The sequence below is a fragment of the Sceloporus occidentalis genome, unplaced genomic scaffold (assembly GCF_023333645.1).
Source record: "Sceloporus occidentalis isolate IW3139 unplaced genomic scaffold, rSceOcc1.0.p SCAF_490, whole genome shotgun sequence".
NCBI lineage: Eukaryota > Metazoa > Chordata > Lepidosauria > Squamata > Phrynosomatidae > Sceloporus > Sceloporus occidentalis.
Genome location: NW_028317470.1, coordinates 1 through 19,743, shown reverse-complemented (window position 1 = coordinate 19,743; position 19,743 = coordinate 1). Strand labels below are relative to the sequence as shown.

General features: G+C 55.1%; 1 pseudogene; it reads right to left on the bottom strand.

Annotated features, from left to right (window-relative positions):
- Positions 1-884: 884 nt before the first annotated feature.
- On the bottom strand, positions 885-19,403 carry LOC149271570 (semaphorin-5B-like; annotated as a pseudogene).
- Positions 19,404-19,743: the final 340 nt, after the last annotated feature.

Here is a 19,743-nt window from a genome sequence, read left to right as displayed (position 1 = left end):
ATATGTACTGTGGAGGGGGGTATATGTACGGTGGATGGGGGTATATGTATGGTGGAGGGGTATATGTACTGTGGAGGGGGGGTATATGTACGGTGGAGGGGGGGTATATGTTGGGTTCCTGTCATCGCCTGCTTGGGGCGTTAGGAAACAAAGCCCTCTGATTGGCTCAGAGAGTTATCGTCGGCCTATCTATGCCCCTCCCACTGTTAGCGACCATCCTGTTCATCATTCGCAGGCTTAGAATTCTACGTCCAGCACTTATGACATCACGAAAAAGTATCAGGACGCCGAACCCCCCCCGAACTCTTAACGTGTTTTTAGCTCCCCCTGCAGGGAGGGGTTTGAAAAACGAGCCCCCCCGACCTCAGGCAGCACCGAACGTATCGGCACTCGGCGCCCCCCACGGGGGTAAATCCAGTGACGTTAGACTGCAGTCATATGATCAAGTTTGCGTGTTTAACCCCATGTTGGTTTATTTCACCAGTCCGTCGGCCTTCCGCCAGAACCCATCCAGGGGCCGTTTGGCAGATTCTGGGAATCATCCAAATATCCACCGGAAACGCAGGGAGCGGCGGCTCCACAGAGGCGTTCCGTCGCCGTTCATACGATGCAAAGAAGTCGTTCTGCGTGTAACGCGTCGACCCAGCGAAGGTCACGCAAAAAAAAAAAGATCCGGACAAGCGTTTCCCAAAAACTTCTGGAGCCAAACGGAGGGCGACCCCCCCGCTTTCTCTGCTCAGACTCCGCCTCCGTCTTTCAGAGGCCTTAAAAAAGTTTTGCTCCTCAAAGTTCGCGGAGAGGAGTCAGCGGGTCCGGAGCGGGTGTACACGGAACGTTGAGCGGGGGAGGGGGGTCTCCGCGGGGACGTTCCGCGCGTCCCGGTCTCAGCTGTTGGTGAAAGTTCTGCCCGGGGAGGAATCGGGTCGGAAGTCGTATTTCCCGAGGCCGCTCGGGTAGTAGGTGGTCGTGTAGACGTTGGTTTGCTGCAGCGGGTAGAAGCCGCTCCGGTCGTCGGGAAGCAAATTATTTTTATTGAGGGTCTGGAAAAAAAAAATAAGGAAAGAGAAGATTATTTCCGGGATCTGATCCGGGGGGGGGGGGTCACTTCATCCCGCTGCGTTCTAGAGCGTGTGATGCGAAGAACGCTTTATACGCAGCGAGTGCTACAGAGTAATGATCTCTTTATTCCGTTTGGGGAAATAATTAAACCGTGGCAGGTAATAATTCTGTCGGCATTGGGGTCCCGCAGGGTCTGATTGGGTCAAAGCTCCTTAAAATAATAATAAACTGGCAAAAGGGATAAAATCCCAAACACTGACAGTAGGGCTGAAGGGGTTAATCTACCGGGAGTCGAAGCTCCGTCACCTTCAGTGAGAACGAGGAGCTGAAACTCAAAGCAAATGTATAGATCAAGAAAATAAGGAGAAGAGTATTTGGCAAAATCATTGCAACGCGCGCTCCGGCCTAGGAGAGGGGGTTTATTGCCCCGGGGGGAGGGGAACGGGCGAGACGGATTACCTGCTCTCCAGCTCCACTGGCACATCTCCAGGACAGGAGTCCCCGTTATTAAATGGGTCACTTCTGTCAGCTACAAGCAACAGGTCACAGTCACTTCACTGCACAGGGAACATGCGCCGCAGGGTGACATGCGGATGACACGTATGATTCTGATCATGTGACCTGAGCACATGGTGTTGGACCCCCTGCCAGGAACAACGCGCCCCGATTCCCATTATAGATGCGATTTCCACTGGAATATCTACGGCGCATTAAATGCCTCTTTCCCGAGATTCCGGGGGCAGAATTCTGCCAAACAGCCAAGGTTTGACATTGAATGTAAAGTTACGCATTTGTGAAGTAAAACGTGTGATAATTCGGAGCTAAACGGGCATGTATCGGGGAAATCAGCGCTTTGCGGAACTAGCTGACTCGGTTATCATATTCAATCCCACGGGCAGTTGCTAACGGCAACAACACACTGAGGAGCTGTATAAATAAAGTCACTGCTTCTGACACTAAACATGACATTTAAATCACCCCAAACGTTAGGAAATGGGGCCTTTTGTCAGTTGTGACTCTAATGACAGAACGCAATGATCTGTGAACTAACCCCCGGGGGGGGGGCTGCGAATTGTGCTTTAGGCTAGGAGTGATGGGGATTGGAGTCCATTTACCGAAGGCCCAGAGCTGCAGGGATGACGGATTAGATTTTTTCATTTAGCGAGTGACTGCACGGGGGTCTCCAGATGGGGGGTCTCCGGGTCAGGGGCTGCATCCCCCCTGTGTCCCTGGCAGTGCCGTGGAATGGCTCTCTGCATGCTGGTTAATGGCATGAGCTCATGCGCAGCGATGACACGCGGGAGACCACTTACCCGCCTCGCGTCCTCCGCCTCTGCAGATTAACGAAGCCCTGGCTGCCATTACGTTAATGCGACTCACAGGAGAGGAGATTGAAGCTCCAAATTACCCCCTCCGCCCAAACATCCTGCTGCTTAAACACTACGCTTATTAAACACAATCCCCCGCATCACACAGGGGCAATTAGTTTAACCCCTTCACTGCTGTGATAACGGAGACAGCGTGTACCCATTACGGTGATAAAACTGAACAAAAAACACCAAAAAGGGGAAGATAATGTCTTCCAAACTCAAACAGCGAGAACTGGTTTAACCCCTCGAGTGTCTAAGGGCTAATCTGACCCCTCGCAGGGTGCGTCCAATTTTAAAGAAATTAACAGAATATTCTAGAATAATTCTCCATTTAAATAGCGACGCTTTTTTCTACCCCTTCCTCATCTGGCACTTCAAGGGTCAAGCTAGACGCGTTCACCCCAAAACTGGACTTGGGGGGGGTTTATGCGACGCCTTCGGCCTGAAATCTCCCCCCCATCCCCACACTCCCCGATTCCTTGTTCTAGAATAAAATGCGCAGCCTCGGTATCTAGAACCATTTCTGTGATGTTCTAGATAACAGGAGAGACGGCGACCTCCTGACGGGAAGGGCTGAGTCGGGATTTATCGGTGAATCAATACGGCAGAATATCTCTTACCGGAAATGGGTGGCTTAAGCCGTTATCTGCCCCAAAACTAATTAACTGCCCTCATTTCTCTTGCCCCGAATGACTGAAAACAGGACTCTCCTCCCGAACGCGCAGCCGCCCTTCCCCGCTCCCCCTCACCTTGAACTCCATGGGGGTGTACTTCTCGTTCTTGGGGGTAGAGTTGCCCTTGTAGTGGAGGTGGTTGGGGGTCGCCGGGTGGACGACGGTCGATTCCTGCGACTGTCTCTGGCACCGCTGGCAGTAAACGTAAATGACGAACGTTAGGAGGCTGGAGCCGAAGAAGCAGGAGACCCCGGTGGCGATGAGGTGGATGAGACTAAAACCTGCGCGGGCGAAAGCGACACAAATCTCATTAACCAGGGGACTGCCTCTTTAATCGAGAAAACGGGAAGGACGGAAGGATTTGCCAGCCCCGGATGCCGTGTCCGGTAATTACCGGCGAGCGCAATATAACGGCTCCTTCGACTAACCTCTTCCCGTCAAAACTCAATGACACCCAGGGAGCTCCGGGCCGAAGGGGGTCAAAAGGAGGCCAACGGAGGGCAGAACGAGACACTGGGGGGTCTGGGTGATCCCCCCGATAGTTCTGCATCACTCTTTGAACTGGATTACGGCTCCCAAATAATTAATTTAATAGCCAGAAGGGTAACCAGAATTCTCCAGCCATGAGAGGGTTAAAGAGCAGTTTCCTGGGCTAAGTCGGATGTTCAGATGCCCCCTGTAGGATTAGGGCAGCGGGGGCCACCAGGGATCGGTAGGGACAACCTGGCACGGCCTGGAAAACACCAGCCATGACGGCCAAGTGGCAAAAGTGAATGAAGTCAGAGGCCAGGAGTCGGTGATGTCAGAGTTTAGCTAAGAGGAGATCGTGATGTCAGACGGTGCCGATTCCCTGCGTTTACCTCCACATTCTGGGTTCTCGTTGATGCTGGAAGCTGGAAGGATCACTGAAAGGAGGAGACAAGAGAAACGAGACGTTTACCCCCATTTATTGAGGATTAAAGGGTAACACGAGGGGGGGTAATTGTGGGGCTTCTCCGCGTGATGCCCACCTGGGATTTCGTTGTAGATGCAGTCTCTGTACTCGGTGCTGTTCCCGACACACTGCGTGGCTCCCGGAACGTGGCTCTCGCAGTAACGGCTCCGAAACTGCGTTCCGTCTTCATGACACATACTCCACTCGGCCCACTCTGCCCAACCCCCTGCGAGGGAAACAGAGACCCCCGAATCAGCCCCACGGTACCATTAAAAGTATTTAACCGGAGAGATTCCTGCCCCAAGGAGGGACTGACCACGCTTAATAGGGACTCTTGGCATGTATGGCCAGAATCATACTGTGGCCCTCAGCGGGGCCCCCAATACCACATGCCCTACAGTAGCCCGGCTTCTTAGCGGGGAGTTTAAACCCAAATCATCGAGATTCGCCGTGTCCGGGACTCCCGAGCCAAGTCCCCCGGCCTCCGAATCATAGAAATTGGATGAATCGTTTATTTACCGGGAACCAAAACGCATCAATCTGACCCCAAAACCACCCCCACCCCACGAAGCCCAGAGGACGGACGCCGCGGCCGTACCTTCGCAGGGGTAGGTGTTGCAGAGAGCTTCCTCGGTGTGGAGGCCGATGCAGATGTCTCCCCCGGCGGACGGCGGCGGGTCGGTGCAGGTTCGGGTCCGCTGGTAATGGCCGCCTCCGCACGTGGCCGAGCATTGTGTCCACGAAGACCAGCAGGACCAGGATCCCTTCACTGAAACGACAAAGCGACGAATCATTGTGGCTGTTCCTGCGGGAGATCCGCCGGGATCCAGAGAGAGCCTAGAAAGGATCCCCGGCAGGAGCTGTCAGCGGATCCGAGGGAAACTCTCTGCTACAATGTAGCGGCTTCTATCTGCCCCCCCGACCCGCATCGCCACGGAGACGGCAAAAACATCAGATCTACGTGCCTCGCCCAGACCCCACGCAGGACCCTCGTTTAGGGGTTAACAGCCCACGGCGCGGCGCGGGTTAATGAGATGATTCCGAGGCTTTTCCTCCTGATTTAGTAACCGACGCGCAATAAAGGAGGTCAGAGACTCTGAAAGAAGCTCCGGAGTCTCCGTAAAGCGCGTTTATTACGAGGCCGGCGCCGTTTACGGGGCAGCAAAAAAAAGAAAAAAACAAACAATTACCCCATAAAACCAAATCGCAATCCCCGGCTCCGGCTCGTTTTCAATGAAGCTGCAATCGGGGTTTTTTCTCCAAGTTTATTTCAAGTTTGGCTTCTCATAAAGATAAAGATACAGCCGGCGCGCGGGGCGAGTACACAACCGGCGCGCGGGGCGAGTACACAGCCGGCGCGCGGGGCGAGTACACAGCCGGCGCGCGGGGCGAGTACACAGCCGGCGCGCGGGGCGAGTACACAGCCGGCGCGCGGGGCGAGTATATTATATGCAGGATTTGGGTAAAAGAGAAACACAGAACCCGCCAGCAGATCAGCCCGGCCCGCCTCAGTCGTTGGTTCCATCGCATTTTCTTCTGGTTGGCGGCAGTGATGACGCCCAATGGAAGGTCACTCGCCGACAGGTCGCCCCCTGGTGGCTGATCTCACGTACTGCAATCAGCGCTATGGAGTTCGCAGCCAATCACAATACACCTTACTGAAACGCGATTCCAATTTTCCAAGTTTCTTTCTCAGCCTCGCGGAATTCTATTTGGATCGGAGGAAAAAGATGCTGATAGCGGCTCGGGTCTCACCTGGACACGGCTGAGGGTTACAATCCTGGAATTCCGTGGCAGATCCCAGACACGGCAGCCCCCCGTTGCGAGGTTCTGGAGTATTGCACGTCCGTTTTCTAGATCGGAAACCCAGCTCACAGTCCCGAGAGCAAGAAGACCAGGATCCCCACTGACTCCATCCTCCGCCGACGATGCGAGAGGGGGTCTTAGCGCCGCCGCCACGCATCATGTCGTCCACGAGGGCTGGAGAGACAAGACTGCAAAGTTAAATGCGCCGGCGCGCTGTATCTCTTCCACGCGGATATACCGTATTTGCTCGATTATAAGACGACCACCCAAAATCATGAATATTAACTTAGGAAAAAAAAGAAAAAGCCTGAATATAAGACGACCCTAAAGGAAAAAAGTTTTACCAGTAAATGTTCATTCATGTAAACTATTTTTTTTTAATAAAAGCTATGATTGAGAAAAATATTTTTTTTGTTTTTATTTCTTGTATTTTCCAACTTGTCCCCCAGTTACGCACATCTGCCCCCAGGCTTGCCACACCAATATGGCACTGTGGCCCATGATATGCCTTTTAACCCTCTATATGCCACTGTGCCCCATGGTATGCCTTTTGACCCCCTATGTGCCACTCTGCCTCCAGAAATGCCTTATACCCCTATATCCCATTCTGGCATTTAGGGGGTTAAAATGCATATTGTGGGGCAGAGTGGCATATAGGGAGGTATAAGGCATTTCAGGAGGCAGAGTGCTCTATTAAATGCCCCCTTAACGCCACTCTGCCTCCTGAAATGCCTTATACCTCCCTATATGCCACTCTGCCCCATAATATGCCTTTTAACCCCCTAAGTGCCAGAGTGGCATATAGGGGTATAAGGCATTCCAGAAATGCCCCATTTAGCACACACACGCACGCACACACACGCACGCACACACACGCACACACACGCACACACACGCACACACTTACCGGTGCTTCCAATTTCCTGCTGTATTGCCGGGGCAGCGGGTTGACGTCGCCTTCTGCTGCAGCCGGAAGGAGGTGGAGTTGGCAGCGGGGGTTGTCTGCGTCCGTCGCGGATACCTTCCCCGGCTGTCAGAGATCAGAGTTCCCCGCACCGGTGCCGCACTCTCTGATCTCTGACAGTCGGGGAAGGTATCCGCGACGGACGCAGACAACCCCCGCTGCTAGCCACACCTCCTTCCGGTTGCAGCGGACGTTGTCTACGCGGATCGCGTAGACGTCAACCCGCTGCCCCGGTATACAGCAGGAAGCACCGGTAAGTGTGGGGTGGGGGGGGGGGGAGACAGGAGGATCCAGGTCCCCTGCAGCGGTGCGGGGGATCTGGATCTTAGTCTCCTAATCAGACTCTATTTGAGGTCTGATTAGAAGACGACCCCGATTAGAAGACGAGGGGTATTTTTGAGAGCGTCTTATAATCGAGTAAATCCGGTACTCGCGCTGCACTCACAGTCGGTCTCGCAGGTGGCCGAGCCGTCGTTAGGACAGAACCGAGTCTCCGTCTTCTTCCTCCCAAACTGCAGCTCGTGGGGGTCGGAGAGCTGAGCGCGGCAGGTGAACCGGAAGCGCTGCTCCTGGCGGGCGCCGCTCTGCGTGATGTTAACCGGCATCCACGGGGTCCACGGGGTGTTCCTGCGCACCTCAGGGCACGGCTCGGAGTTACAGCTTCGGAATTCCTGCAGGGACACCGGACCTGAGTGTGAAAACTGCCCCCCCGACAGCGAGCGGTACAGGGCTGCTCAATTCCAGGGCCGGGGGCCGGGACCCTGCGAACGCGCGGACCCTGGGGCATTGTTTACGGAGCCTGTTGGTATTTGCATCGGAGAGACCCGTGTAGGCGATCAGCGCCCGCTGATTCCATTCCTGAGATCTGTCAGCAGCTGATCGCATTTGTGTGAGGAGATCCTGAAACCTCTACTTACAGTAATAGGACAAAGGACCCCCGCGGCCCCCGTTCCTGGCGCCCCCCCCCGTTTCGAGGTGTACTCACCAGCCCGCAGCCGGGGCAGCTGTTCCCGTTCTCGCAGGAGCGCTGCCTCGAGTGAGTGCCTCCTCCACAGTCAGCGCTGCATTTACTCCACGAGCCCCACGAGGACCAGAAGATGGGCACCGGACACGGACTGTTCTCGTTACAGAAGCTGCGGGATCACAAAACAAACAGCGGGACCGGCTCAGGAAACGGGGGCAGAAACGCAAAGAATCCCCCCGAATCTCAACAGATACAAAAACGATACAAAAAACACCACGTTCTGCATAAAACGCTCCAAAATGGGACCTGCAAGAACTCTGGCACCGAAGGGGTTAATCATTTTTTTCCGGTTGGTAAAATAATTTCAACGAGGTGAATTTATTGTTCAGAAAAGTCTATTTTGGAAACGTGACTCGGAAAGGTTTATTGTCTGTAATGACCCGGGGGGGGGGGGGTGGGGGTTCGTTAATATAATTAATTAAATACGAAGGGATTAATTGCGATGCCAGTTAGAGGTCATGAAAGATCAGGAGGGCCGACGGGGCCAAGCGCCCTGGAAACGTATAATTAGGGAACAATCAGAGACAATTGACAGACGGGCCGGGGCCGTAACCGCTAAACGACGCGCGTGGCGGCTGCTGAATTCGTTACAGAATCGAGGAGAGAAATCTGCATTCTGGTGAATATCTGGGGAGAAAAACTACAAGAAAGGAGAAGTTCAGGAATAATCTGCGGCGGAAACCAGCAGAGAAAACAAAACCTCTGCGGCCCCCGATCTCCCTGCGGACCCCCAGATACCTGCGTAACCAGACCGGGGGCAGACGCGAGAACGTGGCGCGTATCATAAAGAGGAGGAAAAAGAGGATTCCCAGGAAACTAATAATAATGTATGATGTCATCACCGCCAGAGAGGCGATTAGTTTATGTTGGTCTCTGAAGGGGCCACTGGGGCCCCTGACCCTCATCCCCCCTATACACAGGATGAGGGTTCCCAGCCCTGCCCCACGGAGGCGGGGCGTCCCAGCCGGGCATGGACTCGCGGGGGGTGGGGATCCCAGCCGGGCACGGACTCGCAGGGGGTGGGGGCCCCAGCCGGGCACGGACTCGCAGGGGGTGGGGGTCCCAGCCGGGCACGGACTCGCAGGGGGTGGGGGTCCCAGCCGGGCACGGACTCGCAGGGGGTGGGGATCCCAGCCGGGCACGGACTCGCAGGGGGTGGGGATCCCAGCCGGGCACGGACTCGCAGGGGGTGGGGGTCCCAGCTGGGCACGGACTCGCGGGGGGGGTCCTTACCGTTCCTCCCGGCTCTGCCCCACGCACACTCTCCCGCCGAAGCGCGGGGCCGGATTGCTGCACATTCTCTGCCGCACCTGGAAGCCGATTCCGCAGGACGTGCTGCACGTCGCCCACGAGGACCACGGCGTCCACCCTCCGTTCCTGCAGAGAGACACAGACTGTCACGGGGAGCAATGTCCTCTGGTGGGGGGGGGGGGCCGAATCTCACCCCAACCGATACAGAACCCAAGCCGGAGAAACTGTGGGGAAAGTAACAGCGAGACCCCCAACGGCGCCACTTTTACCGTCTCTGCGGCACAATGCATGCACCCCGTCCCTTCTCCCGCGCCCCGCCATAGCCGGGGATCACGTTAACGGCCGCCGAGAGGCCCAGAAGAGAGGCGGCCAGAATGCACGTTACAGGGTCCCACGAAACAATCTGAGGGGCCGTCACTGACTTCCTTCCCGAGTGTCTGAGGGCCACCTGTACTTTGTGTGAGTGGCAGTAACACTGCTTAGGCGGTCTGCCAGCTTATAAGTGAGCTTCGCGCCCTCGCACCCCGTCTGCCTCTCTGCTCCCTCGCACCGCGTCTGTCTCTTCGCTCCCTCGCACCGCGTCTCTTTCGTCGTCTCGTGGCGCGTCTGGCGGCCGCTCCGAGGTGTCAGACACGGGGGGCGAAGGAACCGATTTCTCTGCATAATCAGCGCGTTGGTTTTTGGATTCCGCTGCTGCGGGTTTCTGAAAAGCTCTTGCAAGAAATACCTGACCCGGTGGGGTGCGTGAACGGGGCACATGAACAGCTGCTGAGAGGGTGGTGGATAAGTGGAACAGCCTCCCAGCAGAAGTGGTAGAGGGTAATACAGTGAGGGTATTAAACACGCATGGGATAGACATACGGCTCCTGAATCTAAGACGAGACCAACGATTAAGGTTTGAGTCGTTACAGCGGGAGAAACGGGCGACTAGACGGGGGCCGCCGGGGGCCAATCTGTGGGGGAATAAATCCTGATTTTAGTTGCTGATTGGCTGTCTGTGGAATTTTGTGGTTACCGTGAGCAGTTGGCGATCTCTATTCGTGGCCCTTCACAGTCCCGGCCCCCGCATTGCGGCGCAGGGCTATTGCAAGCTCTGGAGCGGCACAGACATGTGGAGTCTCCATCGGAGTGGTGGCACGGCTGCCACGCGGACCAGACCCCCAAACCCCCGTTCAGGGTTAAGTTTCTGACCTGAAAGTAAAAAATAAAATAAAATGAGACTGTGGGGAGGAATAAGTCTGTGCTAACAAAGTGAGCGCACACTCACCCCCCGCCGACTACTCACCACCACCCTATATATACCACGACTGCAACAAAAGACCCTAACGGCGTCCACTACAGCGTCCACTCACCGGACACTCGGTGATGTTCTGCCCCCAGAGGCTCATGTTGACGCTGTCCTCCAGGGTGCTGCAGCGCCTCTTCTTGCTGTCCCAGCCGCAGTAGGGGTCTCTGGCCCCCAGACACGTGCTGCGGGGGGACACGGAAACAGGAGGGTCACTTACATCGTATCATAAAAGATCAGGGGATCCCGGCTATTGCCCCGACGCTCCGATAATTACCCCCAATTACCCCCTTCAGTCTCACTAAGCAGAAAGAATGTGGGGGCCGGTGCGTGGTCGCCACGAAAAACGGGGAAAAGAGACCCCAGGAAACGAGACCTCTGGGAAACGAGACCTCCCAGGAAATGAGACCTCCGGGAAACGAGACCCCCGAGAAACAAGACCCCCGGGAAACAAGACCCCCGGGAAACGAGACCTCCCAGGAAACAAGACCCCCGGGAAACGAGACCTCCCAGGAAACAAGACCCCCGGGAAACGAGACCTCCCAGGAAACAAGACCCCCGGGAAACGAGACCTCCCAGGAAACGAGACCTCTGGGAAACGAGACCTCCCAGGAAATGAGACCTCCGGGAAACGAGACCCCCGAGAAACAAGACCCCCGGGAAATGAGACCTCCCAGGAAACAAGACCCCCGGGAAACGAGACCTCCCAGGAAACGAGACCTCTGGGAAACGAGACCTCCCAGGAAACAAGACCCCCGGGAAACGAGACCCCCGGGAAATGAGAACTCCCGGACTCCAGGGGGGCTTTTATCATGCCACCGGGGGGGCTATTCCTGCTGCCCTGTCCGAAAGAAGCCGTAACGTGGCTCGGTGGCATTCCTGGAATATGAGGGGATACAGGGGCCGGGGCCCGGCTTTCACAGCGTTACCTCCCACGGGGCCCTCGATTAACCAGAGGATATAAAACCCGAGCGCGCTGGGGCCGCTCACCGAGCTTGTGAATAAACGGAGCAGCCGCCCAGCAGAAGTGCCACCGGGCAGATCATTTAGGGACACGAGAAATTTACCCCAGAAAGACGCATTTTATCCCGATAGATCAGATATTCCTCTGAAGCTCCGCGAGACAAAGCCGCCTGTGCCGGAGGGCCGGTCATACTCTGCCCCGCTATATAACCCAACGCGCTCGTCATCAAACGGAATGAACATGAAAAGGACGACAAAGCGCCTCACAGCCGGGACTACAAACCGCTCGGCGACAAAGACGAGTCGGCCCTGCGAGGCCCCCGGGGGCCGACACTGTGGGTTTATCAGGCCAAATGTTACACAAAGCCCCGTCTGTCTGCGCTGTTTGCACGACAGGACCCCGGCGGAACAACAGCCGCATTCATCCAACAGCCCGGGGCAAAAGAGAAATATACCCCGGGGCACAAAATGCCACATCCAGCACCCAAAACATTAACCTCTTCATCACCACGGAACTCAACAGCGAAAACACAAAATCTGACTCTGAGATGAATGTTGGCCCATCGTGGAGATTGTTTGATCCGTGCATTGTACAACGCTACAGATTATAACGGCGATATATAAATAATAACACATTGTACAGCGCTGCGGAGTATGACGGCGATATATAAATAATAATAACACACATTGTACAGCGCTGCGGAGTATGACGGCGATATATAAATAATAATAACACATTGTACAGCGCTGCGGAGTATGACGGCGATATATAAATAATAATTACACACATTGTACAGCGCTGCGGAGTATGACGGCGATATATAAATAATAATAACACACATTGTACAGCGCTGGGGAGTATGACGGCGATATATAAATAATAATAACACACATTGTACAGCGCTGCGGAGTATGACGGCGATATATAAATAATAATAACAACACATTGTACAGCGCTGCGGAGTATGACGGTGATATATAAATAATAATAATAACACATTGTACAGCGCTGCGGAGTATGACGGCGATATATAAATAATAATAATAACACATTGTACAGCGCTGCGGAGTATGACAGCGATATATAAATAATAATAATAACACATTGTACAGCGCTGCGGAGTATGACGGCGATATATAAATAATAAACATTGTACAGCGCTGCGGAGTATGACGGCGATATATAAATAATAACACACATTGTACAGCGCTGGGGAGTATGACGGCGATATATAAATAATAATAACACACATTGTACAGCGCTGCGGAGTATGACGGCGATATATAAATAATAATAATAACACACATTGTACAGCGCTGCAGAGTATGAAGGCGATATATAAATAATAATAACACACATTGTACAGCGCTGCAGAGTATGACGGCGATATATAAAAAATAATAATAACACATTGTACAGTGCTGCGGAGTATGACGGCGATATATAAATAATAATCGGATTTTGTTTTGTACCCCGAGACGCTTTATGTCGGCGACATCCCGGAATAAGAAAATCTGATTTAGCCAAATGTGTGAAATCTTGGTTTTTTGGACAGCGCCAGTCCCCCCCCCCCCCCCCGGTTCCTCCGTCTGAAGCTTGGAACGAGATAACGAAACATTCGCAGAATTTCAACTACAGACCAAAAACATCAGCTTTTCCCGAGAAAAATAAACACTAAAAACTCTGCGGAAAAAACCTTGAATAATTGATGCGTCGCTCGCTGCACCTGAAGAATCGCAGAGGAAACATCTGATTGTCGGGGGGGGGGGGGGCGCTTTGAGGAGGATAAGTGGTTTTCAGTGAATACGATGTGATAACGTGCGGATAACGGCCCCTCGGGGCCGGATCGGAGTTACACCGACGGCTTTCAGAGCGGAGATCGGGATTATCGGGGGATTCGGCCCTCGGCTCCGCATCAAAGGACCCTCGGAACTAAACGGTAACAGGGCTGTTAGTCAGCGTGTCGGGGGTCTCACGCACGGCGGCGACCGACCCGGTAACGGGGCAATAACTCTGCGTTCCGTTATCGGGATCCTGAGAATAAAAACCGGCAGAAAATGTCAGAAAACGACAGAATTTTATAATTCTGTCTCAAACCTCAAGTAGACGGTAAGCGGATCGAGCCGAACGGCAGCGGCCGAGCGACGGAGCTTTCACCACTCACCCGCCCCCACTCGCCAGCCCCCACTCACCCGCCCCCACCACACACCCGCCCCCACTCACCAGCCACCACTCACCCGCCCCCACTCGCCAGCCACCACTCACCCGCCCCCACTCGCCAGCCACCACTCACCCGCCCTCACTCGCCAGCCACCACTCACCCACCCCCACTCACCAGCCACCACTCACCCGCCCCCACTCGCCAGCCACCACTCACCCGCCCTCACTCGCCAGCCACCACTCACCCACCCCCACTCACCCACCCCCACTCGCCAGCGGCCGCCAAGGAATTCCAGAATTTTTTTTTCCAGGAAAACACTTAAATAAAAAAATAATTCTAAGAACACGAAGATCCCGGCAAATAACGCAAAACTTTGTGACTCCTCGCAGCGACGGAAACGATTTATTTTAATTCTACGTCAGGATTGGCCGCCGAGGACGGTGCAGACCTCGTGAGACCCCCGCGGGGGGGGGGGGGGCGCAGCTGAGACCTCAAAAGGCTCCATCGGGTTCTGACGGCGTTAAAAACCATATAAGGAATTATTTGCTTCATTCACACATTTTCAAACATAATGCCCTTTTATAATGAACCTCTTCCAAACATTCATGTTACCTTCATAACAGACACAATGCCGATACCTGCACAGCCGCTCTCCAGCACCGGGAATCTGCCCCTTTCCAAATGCCCCCGGGGGTAAATTTCATCACAGACGGAGCATTCCAAGGGTAACTACGGCATTTAATGGCTCATAAAAAGTTATTTATTTCAAACAATGGGGGTTGTTTCAGCTGCGGGTTAATCTGCCCGGGGACCGTGGGGTTAAATGTATCGGGGGCATCAGCAGGCATTGTGCTGACAGTGGTGCGCAGAGATGAATGGGTTAATCCCGGACTGCCAGCTCCCCCGTATGCCTACATTCCTGCCCTATGAGGGGCATCCCAAGCCGTGTGATTTGAGCAGTCAGTCGTCCCCCCCCCCCCCCGTCCTTCCAGCAGGGAACAGGTTAACTCAGAGCTTGGCACATCGGTGCTTGACGGCCACCCTTCCAAGCCATGTGTTTGGGGCAGAGCCAGCTGCCCCCTGCCCCGTGCGGGGTATAATTCATGCTCCCGGCCAGTCTGCTTTCCTGGCTGAGCTGCGGGTTTCTGGTGCTGCCAAGTCCCCCTCTGGGCAGGGAAGGGGTTAATTTGGAGCGCCAATCATCTGGCAGCTCTCCCAGACGACGCGTTTCGCTCTCTGCCAGCTCCCCCCCCCCACTAATCCTTCCAGGGTCTCGCGCCCCCCCCCCCCCCCCGCCGCAGGTGGGAATAATTGTGATCCCTTCCAAAATGTGCTAATCGTACCTCGGGGGGCATCAAACTATTCTGCCCCTCTCAGGGAGCAACGCGCGCCTTCATTAACCCCTTCAGAGCAGAGCGGGTCAGTGCTGCCTGCTGCTTAATGAACATCACACGGCGGTCGGTAACGAGAGTTCACAACAAACGAGCCCCGTTCAGTTTAAACAGGAAAGTCGCCCCTGTTAGTCATTAACCTTCGCTAACCCCAGTCCATCTGTGATCACACAATTTAGCACTTAGACCACCAAGGATGAAATCTATACCACCCCTGCCACGGACCCTCAGAACCTGCCCCCGCTCAGATCCTGCCCCGCTTAGAACCCGCCCCCCCGCTCAGAACCCGCCCCCGCGGGCTCCCATCCCGAGGACAATCACCCGAAGTGAAAGCGACCCAACCAATGGATGAAACGCGACGTATTCAGCACCACGGACTCCACCGGCACCAAACCCAGCAGAGACCCCCCATCACACAGCTCCCCGAGTCCCCCCATCAGACAGTTCTCCGAGACCCCCCATCACAGTTCTCCGAGACCCCCCATCACGCAGTTCTCAGAGACCCCCCATCACAGTGCCCCGAGACCCCCATCACAGTTCTCCGAGACCCCCCATCACGCAGTTCTCCGAGACCCCCCATCACGCAGTTCTCCGAGACCCCCCATCACGCAGTTCTCCGAGACCCCCCATCACGCAGTTCTCCGAGACCCCCCGTCACGCAGTTCTCTGAATCCCCCCATCACACAGTTCCCAGTTCCCCAGAGAGGGGCATCAGAGGAGGAGAGAGGGGGCATTAGGTGAAGAGAGAAATGGGGGGCATCAGGAGTTTGGGATAGGGACGGGCCAAACTAAACTGCGACACTTTGAGTGTAAAAATGAATGTTTGCCCCCCCCACGCGGGGGATGTGGATGAATGTTTGCCCCCCCCCACGCGGGGGATGTGGATGAATGTTTGCCCCCCCCCACGCGGGGATGTGGATGAATGTTTGCCCCCCCCACGCGGGGGATGTGGATGAATGTTTGCCCCCCCCCCACGCGGGGGATGTGGATGAATGTTTGCCCCCCCGGGGGATCAGAAGGAGTTGCAATCATGTAAATCCACGAATAAGTTATGAATATTCCCTAATTAGAGACTCGTTAAAAAGCCAGGATGGGGGTCACTGAGGATGAGGGGGGTGCAGAGAGTCGTGGGGGGGAGGGTGCAAAAGGATTAGGGGGGGTGAAAAGGATTAGGAGGGGTGCAATTTTGTGGCCCTCAGCGACTTCCATTATCCCGAACAAGTGGCGCCCGGGGCCCGCAGATTAAACGGATCGGCGCAAAGCATCTCAACAGCTCTTTCCAGAGGTGGCCACGGAGATCGCAGACACCATTTCCACATCTATATAATATCGGCCCCCACCGGCCCCCAGCGTGGCACCTACCCCTCCGATCTGTACATGGAGCACCTCTCCAGGGGCACCTTCAGCACCCCGCGGTTTAACCCCACGAACAGGGATCTGTCGCTGTGGAGGATCTGCAGGCTAAGGATCGGCTCCTGTTGCCCCTGGGGCAGAATGTGCATCTCCTCCAGGTAACAGCTGCGCAGGCTGCGGTTGGCCGTGGACAGCGCCTTCAGGATCGTCCCGCGTTCTGTGGACAGACAGACAGACGGGGGTGAAATACTGACAGCCGGACGCGCCCGGCCACGGATCCCCAGAGCCACACGCTCCCAACACTCGTATTCAGCTGAGCCAGGGACTGACCATGCTAAATAGGACACTCGGGAGGTATGCTTAAATAGTTAATTTCTGGCTCAGAAATCACGCCCACAGATTACGAGACAGCCCACAGATCCCCAGAGAGACCCCGGATTACGAGAAACGATTACTCGGCGAGCGCAGTCACCTGTCCCGATGTACATGACGTGGTAGAGCGTGTCCTTCCCCTGCACGATATCCACCACCAGCTTGGAGAAGCGCAACGCTGTCCTGCGCGACCAGGGGCTCCACGGACACCGGCTGCACCACGTCGTTCATCAGGAACAAGCGCTGCGCGTCCTGCAGGCTGCGCTCCGTCAGGTTCTCGTTGGGGCTGTCGTCATTCAGGATCCCACACTGCGAAAACCAGGAGGTTTAAGGGTTAAGGCGGGGGGACGGGGGCTGCATGCAGCGGGGGGGGGGGGGGTCGCTCCATGCGCGGCGTACCTGGAAGTTGGGCATGGGGTTGATGGTGGGCAGCCACGCGGAGCGGGGGTTCTCTTGGTATTTGAAGGGGCCGTTGAAGGCCTGAGTGATGGCGCTGAGGTTGAAGGCGCAGACGGCGGACGCCGCGATGCTGTTTTCTGGGGCAAAAATAACAGATTGAGCACAAAACATAAATACACAGAAAATACGGAGAGCGCGGCGCGTGGAGCGTCACGGACCCCCCGAGCAGACCCCGGCCACGAGAGCCCACGGAGTCTGGTTATTACCCAGAACCCCCAGCTCCGGGGGCAGAATGAGGGCAGGTTACCAAAGAGAGACATGAGAGACGGAGACGGCGAGAGAAAGAGAGAGAGAGACGGGGAGAGAGAGACGGGGAGAGAGAGATGGGGAGAGAGAGACGGGGAGAGAGAGAGAGGGGTGGGGGTTTGCTTGTTACTGAAACAAGGTCGATTTAACCCTCTCTTTCCACGCTTTGGGCACCTGTATATTTTTATCTAAGTATCTATTTTTGTTAATTCTTAGTTGCTACCATGACAACCGCTATTGGCGTGCTGCGTTTAAGAGCTGGCGGCCATTTTTAACTCCTGAGGAGGCCAATTTGCAGAGCCGGTTAGACGGCGATCGAAGCGCTCGGCGCGGAGAGTATGGATCGGAAGGAGATGAGAAGCCCTCGCCCCCTCCTCACCGGCCCCCAAGGGCAATTAACGCACAATGGGAACAATCCGCCCGCTTTACGGGGTCCCGATACATGCGCGCGAGGGGCCCCTCGACACAACGCAGCGCCGGCAACAAAGTTTTTATATGAAACCGGAGGAGAAACGACCAAAATCATCAAATTGGAGCGAAAACAGCAGAAGGTTTCATCTAAAATCCGGGACGTTCTCTCGTCTACAGCGCTGCGGCGTATGGTGGCGCTACATGACTCAATAAATGGCGGTTTTTAAGGTGTTATCAGCACGCCGGGGGACGTTCACAGTTTTTGCCCCAATCTCAGGGTGACTGGGCAGATTATTGGGGGTCACTCGGTCTGACTCCTTCCTACCCCCCCCCGCTGGGATCGTATATAAGACTCCCAGTATGTTACGGGTGATCTCCCTGCTTGAATGCAGGTGACTCCATTAAGTGCATCTTTAAATAAATAAAGGTTTCCATGACGACCGGTATTACAGCCAATTGGGTATCACATTTGGTGTTGCTGCATATATTCTTTACGTCGGGCCATTGAAGGGTTAATAGTTGGGACTCAGGGTCCCCAGGTGAGGTTATGACATTTAGGCACTCAGCGAAGCCGCCCCCCCCCCCCATCTCCTGCTTTCTGCTCCATTTATAAAACTTGTGGAATGAACAGCCAATCAGGGGTTTTTATGCGTTCTAGAGGCAGGTCGGCCTTCCCCGGCCGCGCGTCTTTAACCCTTCCCCGGCCGCGCGGCTTTAACCCTTCCCCGGCCGCTCACATGTTGGTGGTGAAGACGCCGTAGATCAGGTCCTGCTCGGGGAGGAAGAAGGTGCTCTGCAGCTCGTTGTAGTAGAAGGGGATCTCGCCGGAGCGGGAGCAGTTCAGCCGCGCCTTCATGAACGTGGTCCACGTGTCCTCCAGCAGGAAGCGGCCCCCGAAGTCGTTCTTGCAGACGCGGGCCACGCGGGAATAAACCGTTTTGCCGCAGTCGTGCTCCACGGCGTTCTCCCGGAAGAAGAAGTACGTGAAGAGACCGACGTCGTAGGCCGCCACGAAGTTGGGTTCTAGATAAAAAAAACAGATAAAACACGTCAACCAATCACGTTCCACATATTCTGCCCCCCCGTGGGGTAACAAACAGCGCCATGTGGGGCGCAGCACCGGCCCCCGGCCACGTTTCTAACATCAGATCCGTGATTCTATTTAAGGGGGCCGTTCCACTCTAGTATGTGGAGCAAATAAAGCCTTTTCAGTTGCCATAGCAACAACCTGTTAAGCTGTCAGCTTTTTGTGTCTCATGACAATTAAGCGTTCCCGGCAAAAATAATCAAAAACAGAAAATCTGAGCTCTCCCCCCACGAGGGGGAGAATGAGAAGCGGAGTTTCCCCGCACCCCGGGGGGGGGGCGCTCCTCCGTGACACCCGTTAGCAGGGATCGGGGGTTTCTGTCCACCCGGGGGCCGCTTCCGCCGTGACCCCGTTAGCAGGGATCGCTGACACTCACCATTCAGCCATTTGGAGTTGTACTGCGCGGTGCGGAGCGGGGGGGACGCTGCCCAGGCTGCGGTAGATGGCAGGGTCCCGGCCGGAGAAGTCGATGACGGTGGCAGCGTAGAGCTCTCCCCGGGACGTGATCACCGCCGTGGAGTTGTGGCGCGGATCGTAGGGACAACCGGGCCACCCCGTTTATCTTCTCGATCACTCGGCTCAGGTTCCCAACCTGAACAACAAAACAGGGGCATGAGGGGGGGCAACTCTTTTTATAAATAAAACCAGGATTCTCGGAGTTCGGTTTTCCTCCCCGATACCCCCGGCAGGAACGAGCGAGGATCAAGGGTATAGACTTTGTTTAACCCCTTAAATAAACCAGAGGATTATAAATAAACGCATGACGCCACGCAGCACTTACAGGGTTAAGAACTGCGGTATAGTTTCATTTAGTGTAGTAACCCCCGGCCCCCTCGGCCCCCGGCGATCTCCTTACGGCTTGGATCGGATCCCACACCGTATCGGTGATCTGTTAAGAATAAGTTTCTTAAAAACCTTTAACTAAAGCAGCT